Raw genomic sequence first — 17,424 nt, 5'->3', positions numbered from 1 at the left:
CTCTTGTAAAAAATATTCTAAGATCCTTCCTTGTTCCAACATCCTATGGTTCATTAATTCCATGGAACAGTTTCCTGTAATCTTGTTCTATCTAGTGCACAACCATAACTACTTATTTCCATACATTAACTCCAGTTTCAGTTTCATACGCCGAGGATTTTGCTGGAAAGTGTGGAATACTTCTGACGCTTTAAGAGGCACTTTTTCCAAGACCTGTATGCTTGAGAATACATCTCCCCTGGCATCACTCTGGATGCATGGTAAGTTCACCTGTTCTGAGCAGGGCCAAAAACGCCGTGGGAACTCTGACTTGGGCAGTCATACATATGTGCCTTCACACAACATTAACATAGGATGTTTGTCACAGTTGTACCGCTCTGGGCATCATCTGCCTGCTTCGAAATACTCACCACGTTCAGGTCTGACAACGGACAGCAGGTGGCGCTCTCGATTTAGGATTCCAGCTCCTAAGCACGGCAGTAACAAGGGAAAATTTCAGGTGCATTTAAAATTTTTTTTATATATTTTTTTGTCTGCCAAACCAGAAATGTACTCCATTTTCTTTAATCAGGTTTATTTGCTTCCTACTGTGTTACTTCAATTGGGTAATAGTCAACCCGACGTTTCCCCTGGCTACATTCATTCCTAAAGCAGAGTATGATGTTTGAGATTTACCAGAGTTTGGGAGTTGAAAGTGCAGGTCTGGCAGACGACAGAAATGCTGTGTGCACATGCAAAGCTGCTTGTCCCTGCTAATCGCTCCAAGTGGCCTCGTGCAGTCACCTCCTTGGCTGGGGGCATGTTTACACTTGGAGCAGAGACAGCTGGTGTCCCTGTCTGAAGCAAGGAAGCCCAGAGGAGGGAGCCAGAAAAGAGTTTCCCGGAAGCCTGGGTGGGGCTGGGGTGACAGATTTGTCCTGGGATGGAGCCCACGTTGGGCTCAGTGGAGAGTCTGCTTCTCCCTCTCCCTCTGCTTGTGCTCTCTCTCACGTGTGCTCCCTCTCAAATAAATAAATAAAATCTTTAAAAAAAAAAAAAAAAGAACCAAAAACTGGATTCGGCCACTGCAACAGAGACTTGCCACCTGGGATGAAGGGTAGCTAGGAAACACTCAGAGGAAGTGGGGGCAGACAGGATGCTCCAGTCCCTCCTTGCTGGCTCCCTCAAGTGCAACCTACTGACAGAGCCTGGTTGGGAGTGGGGGGGTGGGGGGACTTGCAGTTCCAGTCCCTGTCCCACTGGGCAGGGTGTAGAGACAACAGCTGAGTTGCTGGCACACTCATAGAACTTCATTCCCCCACCCCATGGGCTCACCAGGTGTGAGCAGGACGAAAGCACCATGGGACTGAGGTGTTGGTTCTCTGTCCTGTGGCTTCAGCCTAGAGGGGAGAATGTGGTCAGTTGACCCATTTCTTTTTATTGCTCCAATATGACATAAAATTTCAAAAAAGTAGCATAACTTTTTTTCGCTTGGATATTCAAGTAAAATTTCCTCAAGCTGTCTTTTCCCTCCACCCCACCCCAGGGTTACATCCTCCTGTTTCTTAGCATGGTTTGACTTTTCATGAAAATCAGATACAAGAGTAGGAAAAGTGTGTCAAAATGTCATCGTGGGTCTTTTGTTAAATGGAAATGGAAATGCTGAATTGAATTAATGCACTTTAAAACTAGACATAGCTACTACACTTTCAACAGCTTTCATTATGATGGTAACATCTCTGTTGTCAGATCCAATAAATTTGACACACATTGGCATTCTTTGTTAGAATGTTGACTTATGCAATTTTTTCTTTTTTTAAATCAAGAAAAGTAGAGGTGGAAGAGACTAGGGAGGTTTGGGTCTAAAGGAGAGAAAATAGAAGTGAATGGAAAATTATATTGAAGACCACTTGGTCACTGCTTTTCATCTAGGAAATGCATTTATTTAGGACAATAAGCTTCAGTGGGCAAGCACCAATCAGAACTGTGGGGTGGCTGGAAGTTAGGAAGGTGGGTGGTTGGTGAAGGAAAGATATCATACTAGAAATGCTTAAGATGAAGGTTGGGCTGGGTATTAAGTGTTGGCAATAGTCTCCTCCTGTGTTCTTTCTCATGTTTCACAGGCCAGAACCTTGGAAACTACATTTCCTACCTTCTCCCTTGGTAGGAGTGTTCTCCATACACTTTATCTATCTATCTATCTATCTATCATCTATCTATCTATCATCTATCTATCTACCTATGGAGCAAGAGTGGGGGAAGGGGATGGGGGAGAAGGAGAGAGATATTCCCAAGCAGACTCCATGCCCAGCACAGAGCCCAATGCGGGGCTCGATCCCACAACCCTGAGATCATGACCTGAGCCGAAATCAAGAGTCAGATATTCAACCTACTGAGCCACCCAGGTGTCTCTCTATACACTTTAAAGATTCGTTTATTTATTTGAGAGAGAGAGTAGCGGGGGAGAGGCAGAGGGAGAGGGAGAGAGAGTCCCAAGCAGACTTCGTGTGGAACTTGGAGCCTGGTGGGCTCCATCCCAGGACTCTGAGCTCACAACCTGAGCCAAAACCAACTGTGCCACCCAAGAGCCCCTCCATATACTTTAAATTCCACCAGTAGGATGAACTCACTTGGTATTTGGAAAGTGGAAGGGTGACAGGAGCCATTTCATTTCTTCCTTTGGAAGTCATGGTTCTGGTTTTGCACGACACGCGTTACTAGCAGCTTTTAGCCCTGACATCATTTTTGCCTCAGATCTATGAAGGATCATCTATGAGACCTGAAGCAGTTGTCCCTAGGTACTTGACTCAGGGCAACATCAGCTCTTAACTCTCTGGCAGCAACCCTGAGAGTCATGGTGGTCCCCGGACTTTCTCAACTTTGGATTCCACTGGTTTTATAAGCGCCTACTTCCCTCTATCCGATCCTTCCTGCTTGCCCTGCTAGAGCCGTCTCTGCTTTCCTGAGCAAACACATACTGGTTCAGAGGTGTGGGGGGAACACCAGTCCTTCGTTAGGCATGTTCTACCATGAAGTCATTTTCTCCAACACATTAGTCTTATCTCACCATGTTTACCAGCTAGACAAGTTTCAAGAGGCTCAAGAAATTATATTCTCTATATTTCTTGATAATAAAATTTAGGTTCAGACAAATTTGAAAAATTCAGAAACCTCTTGATCCTGTTACAGAAATAAAATATCCTTATGATATCTTTAATATATGGCTGAGGTGACGATGAGGAAGAAATGAATACCTTTTTCTGCTGGTGTGAGCCAGGCAATACAAGTCAGAAACAAGGAGAGGCTGCTTCTTGCCTGCAGATGACATTAACTAAGAGTCACTTTTTATGCAGTAGATCTGACTCAAGTCCTTTATGAAATGTGAAATTTAATATTCACCCCTGGAATGAAGATTCATCTCTTTAAAAGCTGTTCACTATCTCACTCAAGGTGTTAGTAGTCACATGGGATGGATTGAGATGGCTACATCCATTCCATCTTCCCAGGGGCTCTTGATCTGTAGGAAAAGAATTTAGTCCCTGAAACTTTAAATTGTTTTGAACAGTACTTGTCACAAATGGACTTTTTCTCTTTTCTCTACTTCCCACTCTTTATCTTTTTTAAAAAAGGCTTTAATCTGTCTTAAATATGCATCATTGTATGAATTTATAAATATAAGATAATTTTATAAATTGCAGATGGTTAAATGGGTGCTTTCTTGTTATTTCTGATTCACCATTTCTTGAACAAGTTCTTCCCTTGTGAATGCTGAAAAGTAAAAGGATCTGTTAGCATTGTTCACCAGAATAACAATCTGGATGGAGGCCACCTAATCTACCTGGTTATGGCATTTCTGGAGCAAGAACCATGCTAAACCATGCAGACCAAATCTTTAATCAGGTTTATTTGCTGGACCAAGTCCATTCATTTTCGTAATAGATTTGGTGTCAGAGCTGAGAGGTATTGATTGATCATACCTACTGTCTGCTTTTCTTAAGTGTTATCACCAGGTTATCTTATTGGTTGGTCAGGATAATACTGTGAGGTAATTAGAACAAGTCGTAGCATGCCCCCATTTGACCACGTTGTTAAGAGACACACTTTTCTCTACAGCCGTGAGAGCTAGGTATATCAGTTTGGTGAAGACCAGAGTTAATGTGGAATCTGCCCTGCACTTTCAGCATGGCCTGAATCATCCTTGGGACAAGTCGAGTAAGACAAAAAAGAAAAACTTAAAACCTTCAAGAAAATCGGGGATCAAACATTTCCCCAAAATCCAGAAGTCTAAAAAGTGAAGAGAATAATTTTATCCCAGCACTTAAAGAGTTATTTAAGTATAATCTCTACCCAGCCTTCCAAGCCCCTGATCAAGGACCACAGCCACCAAGAACCTCGGTGACTCTACAAGCCCCACCTTTCTGCCCCTCTCCATAGCCTACAGCACCAACGAGCACGCAATGGATGCTGGTGGGCTGATGCAGCGTGCTCCAAATGGTTCCGTATTTTTCTGAATGTCTTGTCTCACTTCCTTCACTAAGCTGAAATAGGCTTGGACAGATACTATGTGCTGGAGAGCCACACACAACCACCATGGCCATCCTACCCGGCCGCCCAGCTCCCTAGAGGCTGACTCAGGACACTGTGTGGTCACTTCTGACCCTTTCCAGCTTCCCCCGGCACATCCAAAACAATTCCTGCTCAGGGAACGCAAACAGACAATCTCCCTGTGAGGCAGTGTCCCCTGTTTCCACACCCACAACTACCACCCTCTTCGGCCTAACACACACATGAATGAGAAGAGGATTGTTCACTCCTGGACCTGGAAAGATGGAATGGATGGAAAGCTTACATCATCAGGTCAGGGTAGCAACCCCGGAGGAAAGGAACATCTCCGTCCTGTGACAGTGTTATGATTCCCAGGGAAGCTCTCTCACTGGCCTGGTGTGGGGGACACACTCACTGCTGTGACCAATCAGTGGGTTCGGGGCTGGTGCTGTGATTCTCCAGGCAGGCTGTGAGGAACCACCATTGGTAGCCCCACCAGAAACACGACTGAGGCAAAGCAGTTCTCCAAAGGAAGAGGCTGCTGTTGATCAAGTGTCTACTATGGTGATTTTTCTCAAGTGTCAATGTATCATTTGTGCAGCAGAATTCCTCCTACTAATAAAGGAAACAATGAGGAGAATAAATATTTGACCCCATATATGTATCTGCACAATTATCTGCTGGCAAACTGTGTCGGGGCGAGTAGTGGAAGTCAGTCAGAAGCCATCCTCTTTGACAGAAACACACAGGGAGGCATCCTACATGGCCATTTCAGCCCTTGGTACTATGCCTGATTGAAGCCAACATTATCTGTCACTCAGTTTCAGGAACATCTGACACACCTTTTCATGCTGAGAGCTAATTGCCCTATTTTCAAACCTGGAACTGTCCCTCTTATGATATTTTTCCAATCGCAGTGATATATTTGTCTAGCCAGCAAGCACTGCCAAAGCCATAGCTATTCTGGAGAAGAGTCAGGGTGGGTAACAGAGGAATTATTCAGCAATACAGTAAACAAAAGGAAATTCTCTCTGAATCAAAAGTTCCAAAGAAATAGCATACTTTCTTCAATGACATATATAATAACAAAAATGGTTTGCTATCCATTTTTAATCTTCATGAAATGAATCCACTCAATCATGGAAGTTATACAGAAACTGCTTACTACAAATAATGCCATGAATACATCACAGAAATAATTAAGTGAGAACCCAAGTGAAGTAGAGCAGTATTCTATACGAATGCTTCTTCATAGCCAGATTAAAAAAAAAACAAACAAAATAATCTATAGGTAAGACACAAGAGATAGAGAAATAACAACAAAGACAGTAAGTACATAAAAATAAATAAGGTTCATTGTAGAACATTGAGCTACATCCCACATTTCACTACCCCTCAAAATACTACTTCTGTTACCTATAGGAATGAGAAACAACAGGTACTCGCTATAACCTGTACTCTGGTTTGTTAATTTATTACTAAGAGTTACTGATCACGTGCTATGTATTAAACATTCTGGCAAGAGGTATAAAGAATACAAAAACAAACAAACAAACAAAAAAACCCCATGAAACATTAATCCTTGTCCTCCAGGAGAGCAGAGTTTGGTTGAGGAGTGAGGTTATGTCCAGTGTATGTATAATTATAAGATTAGGTGAGGTGGGTTCTGTATCGTATAAATAGAATAGAAACCATTTTCCTCTGGAATTCAGAAGAAAATGAAATTAAGGAATGACTTTGGAGGGCCCAACTGGTCTTGGCCTTGAAAAGGGTAGTCCCTTAATGGAGATATGAAGGAGCATCAGGGGAGGGGTACGCACAGGAAAAAGCATGGTGGGGTATGATAAACAACTGAGTATAAAGAAGGAGAAAATTCAGGTGGGGAGTTAAGGAAGACAGAGTTAGAAAGGGAGATGGTAAAATTGTGGGAGCCTGAATGTTAGGATGATTTTCAGACTTACTCTACAGGTAGAAGGGGGCCACCGGAATTTTTTGAGAAGGGAAGTGCTGTAGTCAACGCCATGATTTAGGAAAATTATTCTTTGTCATACAGAAGTACATTGTATTGGGGAAGGGAAGAATCTGGGTGCGTGGGGAGTGATTAGTGAGCTGATTAGAACTTGGGGGTTGTATTACTTTGCTAGGACTGCTGTAACAAATTACCACAGACTGGAGGGCTTAAACAACAGATACTTATTTTCTCTCAGTTTTGGAGACTAGAAATCTGAGATCATGGTGTCAGCAGGGTTGGTTTCTTATGAAGCCTTTCTCCTTGGCTTGTAGATGGTCATCTTCTCCCTCTGTCCCCATGTGGTCTTCCTTCTGTGTGTCCGTGTCCTAATTTCTTCTTATATGGAAGAGTCATACTGGGTTAAGGCCCCCCAATAACTTCACTTTACCTGAATTACCCTTTTAAGAGGCCCTATCCCCCAATATAGTCACCTTATTCAGGATTGGGAGTTAGGACTTTACCATATGAATGGGGGGGGGCACAGTTCAGCTCGTAACATAGGCAGTAAGGGCTGGAATTAGGATGGCTTCTTTGGGCATGAGGAAGGAGAAATAAATCTAGAACCATAAGGAAAGTAAAACTAACAACTCTTTAAAGATTTTATTTATTTGTTTGACAGAGAGAGACAGCGAGAGAGGGAACACAAGCAGGGGGAGTGGGAGAGGGAGAAGCGGGCTTCCCGCGGAGCAGGGAGCCCGACGCGGGGTTCGGTTCCAGGACCCTGGGATCACGACCTGAGCCGGAGGCAGACGCTTCACCGACTGAGCCACCCGGGTGGGTCTAACAACTCTTGATGAGAAGTGGGTATGTGCAGAAGAAAGAAGGATGCTGGGGAGAGATTGTTTCTTCTAAAAGATAAGGGATGAAAGGAAAGGAAGCGAGAGAGGAGAGGGATAGTGACCTCAGATAAAAGTTTTGAATTTTTGTGTAGTGCAGAGTTCCGCACATTTGGAGACGGAGGGGAAAGAGGAGGGAGACAAGCCAAAGATGATCTAGGGAGGCCAAGCGGAGGGGTTAACACAAGCAAACGAATTCACTCTGGATCTGCAGGGGTTATCTTTCCCCTTTAGTTTAGACAAGAGAAAATGGAGAGAGCACAGATGATTCCAGAGGTCCATTAGAATGTAGAGGATGGGACACAAGGGAACTCACCCCTAGTGGTCCTAGTTTTCTTGTAAAGCTCAAGGCAAAATGTACTGGAAACATTTGGATTAGTTAATAAGCTCGAGTTTTATCTCTGAGAGTCAGAAAAGCTGTTGGAGTCCCAGTTCTGTTTGTGAGACCCTTACCTGTTTGCTTTTCTAGAACAGGAATGCCACCTCCCCAGAGCACAACTGAAATGTGCTTTTAAAAGCATCTTACAAACTGGATCATTGGCTGCTATCATTATTTTATTTATTTATTTATTATGTGAGTGTGAAGACTACCCATCGGTCCTTTAGGACTACCCTGGACCCAATGGGTCTCAATCTTTGGATGTCTTGGGGCCCTCTCCTTGGACCAGACTGGGCTGAAATAGACTCACTCTCTACAGACACTGGGCAGACCCAGGGCTGGGCCTGAGGCCACTTCTGACTATTGGACCTTGAACCTGGTCCTTTCATAATATGACGTACTGAAACATCTCACCACAATGTCCAAAGTAATTTAGTGCCCACACGGTGAGATTTAACATGAAGTTAGCTGCTAGCACTTCATAAATTACTTCAGTGTCTTGCATTTTTATATATCAGGGTGTCATATTCCCTTTTAATCTAATATATCACTTCAGGATACAATGTCACGCTCAAATTTTTGAAATATTATAGAAAAGATTCTTTACTTCTTTGGTATGTATCAGTGACTTATTATTTACAAATTGCCAGTATTACTCTAGAATTGATGAACAGGTTGGTTTCTAAAAGCTTGTTGGAAGTCAGCTATTTCTCCCAAGATGAAAAAAAATTCTTATTATAAAAATGATATATATGTTGGTGACGTTTCCAGGTCAACCTACAAAAATCTATATAGCCCTAAAACGATGGGATATCACAGCCTTACAGCTTCCTGTCCAAAGCAAGTGGAAGATTCTTTCTCAGACACACACATCTCATTGCTCCCAGTGGGGTCATGTGTCCATTTTTAGATACTTCCCCTGGGATGTATTGACTTCCGTTGACTTCAGTCACTCAGAGGGTGGGGTGGAGTAAGGTGTTCCTGAAACTCCTGGGCTGAAAGGCAGAAGGGCCAATACTCAATAAAAAAGGAAAAGGAAGGGAGGCTGGAGTCTGGACAGCTGAGCACAGCACCCTTATTCACCACACATGTGCTAGAGAATGAAGCAAGAGTAGGCAGTGTGTTCTCTCCATTTTCTGTAGAAGGCCAGCTTCTAAACCTCCAACTTCCTCCTCCCTGTACCCTTCTATCCAGCACACCCAGGCTTTCACTAAGGCCACATCAAAACCCGTGTTTTTTAGACTGGTGCAGAATAAGCCATCTGATTGCCCCAAGTTCTTCACACCATGCATTCCTCTCTCCTACAATCCCTCACATAGGTGTTGCTCTTCCCAGTTGACTTGCAGGAAGGAGCTACAGATTAGGAGAAGGAAGGGAAAAATGAAGGGGGGGAAATCGGAGGGGGAGACGAACCATGAGAGACGATGGACTCTGAGAAACAAACTGAGGGTTCTAGAGGGGAGGGGGTGGGGGGATGGGTTAGCCCGGTGAGGGGTATTAAGGAGGGCACGTACTGCATGGAGCACTGGGTGTTATGCACAAACAATGAATCATGGAACACTACATCAAAAACTAATGATGTAATATATGGTGATTAACATAACACTATAAAACAGAATAATAAATAAATAAATAAAGAAGGAGCTACAGAGATGAAGGCACACTAAGACTGATAAGACAATAACTCAGATATTTGTGTTTTTATTTCTACCCCAACTTTCCACTTAATCACGGATTAGTGAAATTTCAGGCCCTATAAGCATAAAGAAATAGTAAAGGAAGGATAAAATGGAAGTAGAGACGACAAGCAGACCAGCATGACTGAGTGTCTTCCTCTGCATACACATGCCTTATTGTGTCTTCTATTTATGTAACCTTTCCGTCCCCCAGTTCTGGTTCCACTCACACCCTAAAAGCTCTAAGAGGACACCTAAGAACATGCATGACAGTGGCAGCAAGGTAGGGGACTGTCACACCTGGATGTAAGTTATGGACTCCGTCCACATTCATTCATCAAATAAAGGCCACTGCATGGAGTTATAGATGAATTACATCATCCATTATAAGAAGCACTATTATTTTATATAACACTAAGAAAAGGAAAAAATACTGCCAATTACAAGAGCCATCAGTATTAAAAATGAATTGATGGAATACAGTATGCATATTCTTTCTAAAATTAGATTATTTTGTAACTAACTGCCGTTTATAATAAGTAGGTAAGAGTCATAGCATGCCAAGAAGGTGTCAAAGGAAAACTCTCATTTCAATTCAGGGGTAGCCTTGCAGATGAAGATTTGAGGAAGTCGTTTTCCCTTTTTTTATCAAAAGTCCAAGGTTTTCCCATTCCTGGGCCCTTGAGACCATCCATACAAAAACCCATTAATAGCATCTGGGCACATGCTGTATACAAGTCACTGTGCTAGGTTCTGTGGAGGGTACAGAGAAATATAAAATACGGTGAAAGCCCTTAAGATGTTTGAAATTAGCTGATAAATCATCCAGAGTAACAAAAAAACTTTAGAATCAGAACAAGTAGTCAGGTTGTGGTCCAAATGGCTCTGGAAGGATCTATAGGGCCTGGCACCAAAGTGAAGACTTTGGACTTGACCTGGGCCTTGTGCTATGGGCAGGATCTGGACAGTGGTGGTGGGGGTCCTGTGCCCCACCAGCAGGGGAATATAGCAGAGATCTCCTTGGAGCTAACTGGCTGCTTACCCACTCCCCCCATCTCCATCAGGGAATGCAATTGGATGGACAAAGGACCAGTTAATAGACTGATTTAGTTTTCTCTGCCTCCAACAAGCTTCTGTCTGCAATTTTCTGGCCAGAAAATCTAAATGGGGTTCTTCTGATTCAGTTCTTAGCCATGCATCCTGGCTGACTGAATTCTCTTTATGCTCCAATTATTGATATCATGGGACCTCTTGGTAGAGCTGTTATATGGTCAGATGGGAAGCTATCAGATGGAAAACCCTCGCCCTTGATCACAGCTCCCTCCTGAGTCTCTGAGGATCAAGGACAATGATGAGCAAATTGAGGGCTGAGGAATATTTGTGTTGCTCAGGGCTATGGCCCAAATCCCAGCGCAGAACTCCAGTGGGGCTGGGCTGGATCCTGGCAAACACTCATGTGTCCAGGACTGAGATCTACAGAGCCACTTTTCTCTCTAGCTTAAACCTAAATTTCAGATCATACTGCTTCCAAAAGAAAGGACAAATATATACATTTTTGACAGATAAGAACTGGAACAGAGAGTTCCCATTTCCTAGTAAAAGCTTATTCCTGTCTTCAAGCTCAACCCACCTGAAAAAGTGGGCTTCTTCATTGGACCAGCAGGTTTCCTTCTTGACGGTGGAGTCAAGGGCACAGAGACAACTCTCCCCTAGAGAGTCCCAGGAGTGACCCTTATTTCTGACACCAAAATCAGAATATATGGACTGGCAAAAGAATAAAAGTTAAAGCACATAGGATTCTCTTTTTAATGAATATCATTTATTGAAAAGAATGGATGATTTAAAAATCTAGGCACTACAAAGACTAGGGTAAAATATTCTGTGAATTTTCATATATGTAAACAATCAGAATGTTTCAGGTTAAAAGAAAATAGAAAACTCTTTTCTTCAGAAGCAAGTTGGAGAGAGGAATAGCCGAGACCTCCTGAAATAGCAGACTAACTACAACAGCTCTGTATTTGGCTTTTTGTCCTTTGGGTCATGCAAATATGGACAACCGGGTCAGCTCCTAGTTCGAAATGCTTCCTCCCTACCCTTTGTGCCCTCCCTTTCCCTTATAGCCCTCAGCCACCACTATTATGACTCAGCATCTCTGCTTTGTCTAAAATGTTAAATAGTAAGAGGTCCCAAAGAATTCCTGACTTACTTTTTGTTTTAAATCGATCAACCAATTCTAGAAAAAAAAGCTACAGATTGTGTCCTCCTATGGTAACAACAAATTATGGGTCATTAGTCTTTAAAAAAAGATTCTAGCAAAATTTTATTTTCTTGCTACATTAAAAAAAAAAAAAAAGGAGCCAGCAAGACTTAACATTTTTCTGCACAAGCTTCTGGATATCCCCACGCTCCGCCCCTTAGAAAACAAGCTAGATCTCCAGCTTGGAACTGGGAGTGTCTGATCAGCACTGCCCTCCTCGAGTGCTGAGTGAAGGAGCTTCATGGAGGCTCGATGTCTAAGTGGCTTTTATTCCTTTCCAAAGCTAAGTGCCAGTCTCCAAAGGTGCTGCTGGACAAGGAAAGGTCAGATTCATACCTTCTCTGAGCTTCCACCTATGCCCTCATTTCCCACCATAGGTACTCTGACTCCCACCCACCCGCCCATTTCCCATCATTTCTCATCCCCTGCTTCTTCCAGCCTTTCCAGCCTGATGCTTCTTGCCTTGGCTGGCCGCTCCTTGCCTACCCACGTCCACCCAAGTCAGGGCAGAGGGTCAGGAAAAAAACTACACATGATGGTCTTACGATACGCATGCACATACAAGAGCACACGCACACATGCACGCGCACACACACACACAGAAATGTGATTTAAAAAACACCATTAGGATGCTTCCTTCCAGAAGCAAATTCCTGGCTCTCCCTGGTAGTATTTCCTGTTTGAGTTCACAGAGGATGGTGTTATAGTCAAATGCTATAAATAATAGTCTCCAACTAAATGACATCTGCTAGAAAGTTACTTCTTTATGCGTTTCAGAATGCAGGGTTGGAGGGGGTGGGGAACGATGAAAGATAGATTCAAGCTCTTCACACGTCACTCTATTGATTTATGTATGAAAAAATATGGAATCTGTCAAGGCAAATAGCACTATGTTAAATGTAAAATGTAATCCCAGCTGTGGTGGCCACTGCTGCCAATACATATATTTCAGGAAGTCAATTTACTTTTAAATGGAATTTTAACATTGGTGAAAGGAGTCACACTGAATCCCTTATTTATATGAAACCTGTCCTCCGCAGAGAAGAATAATGCACTGTCAGCCGGGACAGGAGAGGAAGGAAACTTCAGGAAACATGTTTGTTTTCTCAATTGTTTATGCCCATCTTGATGCAGTGGACAAAGAGAAGGGGGTGTGTGGCGGGGGGACAGGGAAGGTCCACATTACAGGCCTTGCGAGCTTCCCAGTTCCTGGGGGCCCATGATTGGTGCTTTGGGCTGGAGCTTTCCTCCAGCGCAGCATGAGTGGTCCCTACTTCAGGACTTGGGGAGCTGTTTTTCTCAGGACAGATGGGAGGAGGTGCCAGCTACAGACAGCCACATCACCTTGCTGAAGGCCTATATGGAATGGACGTCAGCTCTCTGAATCAGCTCTGAATGAGAGCTGTGGGATCATGGGTCCATTGCTTCACCTCTCTGGGCTCAGTTTCTTCATCTGTTAAGTGGGGGCAGCAATGCCCATCTGGTGGGATTTCAAGAGAATTAAATGAGAAGACATATGTACAAGTGGTGCAGGGCCTAGCGAGTCAACAATAAATAAGTACTTCTCTCTTCTTTTTTCCCTGGGTGAAGTGAAGACTTATGTCCTGCTGAGAAGAGCTGAGACTGCTTAGTGCTAATGACTCCAGTGAATTAGTCAAATCTACTCGCTCAGTTAGCTGAGGCACTGGTTTGTTTTGGCACAGGAAATGTATGGTAAGGGCTTCAGTAAAAGTGTGTGAACAGTAAGCCAGAAACTCTGTGGCGGGGCAGAGGATTACCTAAGTAAATAGCAATTCTGATGATTGCATGTGTGCAGTGCCAAAAGAGGATCCTCTTCCTAGGCAGAAACAGTAAATCCTGTCTCTCCCCTGTCTCACGGAGCAGGGAGTGGCCTTGGGAGGAGGGTCACAGAACAACGTCCTCAAGAACCATCATGGAGCTGCAAGGGAGTTTCAGCTTGCCTGTCCAGCTGCCCCATGATGCCTGGTCCCAGCATCCCGTGGGCGTCTCTGGTGCCTGCCATTCCTGAGCTGGCCTCAGGCTCAGGTCTGTCCTCAGGCCCCTGGGGCTCACAGGAGAAAGCCATTCTCTCTGCTTGCCCGCCTGGGCTCCCTGACTCCTTTGGAAATGATGTGAAAATAGAGTTTTATTAATATTATAATGTACAAGATAATCCAGGTGAGTTAACAAGAATCCACACAGCTCATTTGGGTCCTAATTAGAATCTGGAAATAAATTCTCCACTGTGAAATCCGTATCATTTAATCATCAAGTTAGGTATCCCTTCCACATTAGTTCCCCAATTGTGGTGCCTTTAATATAAATATCAATAAAGAATGGATTACATGCTTTTACTTTGATATCATGAACAGTGATATGTACTTTGGGAAAGATTATAAAGAAATCACTTAAGCATCACAGATCTCCCCCAGCCCCTGCTCCATCACCCATGTAGGCTTTGGGGAGATAAACACAAGAGCACAAGGAAAATGAACCCCTGATTCCCATCATCCCAAAGCAGCTTTGACACGTATATGACTATGGTTCATCTCTCTCTCACTCTTGCTCTCCCCGCAAAAAAAGCAAAAAGGCAAAAAGGCAAAACATACCCCAAATAATTCATTTCAGACAATACACATCTATCAGAATCACACAGGGAATAATGTAGGGTCAGTTCTATCGGTGGGGTTTTTTCCTTCCTTTTTAGATTGCAGGTGCCTTGATACATATTGTATTATAAGCTGATTATTTTCTCCATTTTGGCTCTAAGACATTTAATTCAACCTGTTGTTTTGAATTCCAAAGCTCAGTCTTTCTGGAGGGGCAAGAACTTTGAGTTTTCAAAACAGGCTATTCTTCTCTGTGCTAATCACAGTGAAACAAAATGCGCCTTTGGTGCCACACCCGCTCCAATTCTGCTTTCTCTCTGCCCCTGGCAAATCCGGAGCTTGAGGCTGGAAAGCCTGGGACTCGAAATCCAAACTATTGGAGATGCAGAAATAAGCATTGTGCTATCCCTGTTTACGTACGTCCTTCAAGTACACCCCCACTTCTCAGGTCAAGACAGGGACCTTCTGTTGTCCGCCTCTGAGAAGATGCCTCCCTTCATGAGTGGCCCTTGGTCTGTATCTCCCAGCTCTGTACCTACTAGTTGAGTCACTAGTCACTTAACCTTTCTCAGCCTCGATTTTCTCATCTTGAGAAATGGTAATATAATCGCTCCCATCTTATAGGGTTGTTATAAGAATGAGAAATCCATAGAACATGCCTAACATCATGCCAGGTACATGGCAAGCATTCTTACATTCTTATCCCCCTAAGGTCCCTCCCCCAAGTGAGTCATTAGGATTCTTATAGCTGCATCTTTTGCCTACCCCAACCCCATTGCTGCCCCCTCCAGACTCAGGTGGGATTTGGGGGTCTGGGCTGACTGAGGAAGCAAGGGTGACTCCTTCCAAGAAAAACAGGATGTGCAACAAGCAGCAGCCAGACATGAAACCAGACCAGAGGCCCCAGGTGACAGACTGGCAGAGACAGAATGCTCAGAAAGCTGCAGGATGTGTGGCATAGTGATCCCTGACCGAAGGGAGCAAGACAATCTCAGAGCAAGAAGGTTTGCATGGAGGGCAGGAAGCAGGACCTGGAGAGATTGTTTTGGTAATTCTGGGTTCCTTGCACTTCCATATGAATTTTAGGATCAGCTTATTGATTTCTGCAGAAAGGAATTTCCATTTGATTGGAATGGCTTGTAGCTTAGGTCATTGGGGGAGTATTACCATCTTCTCAAAATTAAGCCTTCCAAGTCATAAATGTGGGGTGGCTTTCTATTTATTTAGGTATACTTGTTCTACCTTCCGGATGAATTGACATTTTTATTATAAAGTGTCTTCCTTTTTCTCTATGTCATCATTTTTGTCTTAAAGTCTACTTTGCCTGATAGTAGCTCCACTCCAGCTCTCTTTTGGGTACTGTCTGATGGTATATTTTTCCAACATTTCACTTCCAAAAATCACCATTTGTGATTTTTAATTTAAAGTATGTCTCTTGTAGATGGCATATAGTTGGATAAGGTTTTTTAATTTCCATTTTGCCAATCTTTGCTATTTGATTGGAGTGTTTCTACCATTTACATTTAATGTAATTATTATAAAATAAGATTATATCTCATTTTACTATTTGGTTTCTGTGTATTTTTTGTCTTCTTAATCTTCCATTACTGCCTTCTTTTGTGTTAAATAGATATTTTCTAGTATATCATTTTGATTCCCTTGCTGTTTATTTTACTATCTACTTTTGAATTATTTTATTAGTGGTTGCACTAAGGATTAAATTAACATTTTAAGACAGCATAGCTCAGACTAATACCAACTTAATTTCAACAGTATACAAAATTTGCTCCAATATAGCTCCATGCCTTTCCCTCTTACTTTTTATTATTATTGTCATCAAACAAATTACATCTTTATACTTTATAAACCAATAAATTTTATAATTATTGCTTTAAGTAGTTTTCTTTCACATCAGCTAGGAGAAGAAAGAGTTACAAACAAAAATACATTTATACTGTCTTTTATATTTAACTATATTTTTATGTTTACCAATGTTTTTTGTTTCTTTGTATAGATTTGATTTTTTCTCTAGCGTTCTTTTATTTCAGCTTAAAGAATTCCTTTAGAATTTCTTGCAGAACAGGTCAACTAGAGACAAGTGTTCTGTTTTTGTTTTCTGGGAATGTCTTAATTTCTCACTTGTTTTTTAAATGATAGTTATACTGGATCTAGAATTCTTGGTTAACAAGAATTTTTTTTTTTCTTTTCAATACCTGAATATATCATCTCACTGACTTTTGGGCTCCCTGGTTTCTCAAGAGAAGTCAGCTTTTAAACTTTCAAAAAACCCTTATATGTGATGAATCATTTCTTGCTGCATTCAAGATTCTGCCTTTTTTTTTTACAACTGTAGTACAATATACATGACATACAATTTAAATGTATAGTTCTATGGTGTTAAGTACATTCACATTGTGCAAACATCACCACCATACATTTCCAGAACTTTTCATTTTCCTGAACTGAAACTTTTTACCCATTAAACAATAATTCCCAACTTCCCCATCTCCCCAGCCCCTAGAAGCCTCCATTCTACTTTCTGTCTCTATAAAGTTGACTATTCTAGGTAACTCATGTAAGTGGTATTTGTCATTTCTTTGTCTGGCTTATTTCATTTAGCATAATGGTTTTTTTTTCATTCTGATCTTTTTTAATAATTTTTTATTGTTATGTTAATCACCATACATTACATCATTAGTTTTTGATGTAGTGTTCCATGATTCATTGTTTGTGCACAACACCCAGTGCTCCATGCAGAATGTGCCCTCCTTAATACCCATCACCAGGCTAACCCTCAGTTTATTTCCTGAGATTAAGAATTCCTCATATCGGGGCGCCTGGGTGGCTCAGTTGGTTAAGCGACTGCCTTCGGCTCAGGTCATGATCCTGGAGTCCCAGGATCGAGTCCCGCATCGGGCTCCCTGCTCAGCAGGGAGTCTGCTTCTCCCTCTGACCCTCTTCCTTCTCGTGCTTTCTATCTCTCATTCTCTCTCTCTCTCTCAAATAAATAAATAAAATCTTTAAAAAAAAAAAAGAATTCCTCATATCAGTGAGGTCATATGATACATGTCTTTCTCTGATTTTTAGCATAATGTTCTTGGGGCTTACCCATGCCATAGCATGTGTCAGAAT

Source organism: Zalophus californianus, chromosome 14 (genome assembly GCF_009762305.2).
Source record: "Zalophus californianus isolate mZalCal1 chromosome 14, mZalCal1.pri.v2, whole genome shotgun sequence".
Lineage (NCBI taxonomy): Eukaryota > Metazoa > Chordata > Mammalia > Carnivora > Otariidae > Zalophus > Zalophus californianus.
The sequence above is the reverse complement of the archived record's forward strand: the minus strand, read 5'-3'. Positions refer to the sequence as shown.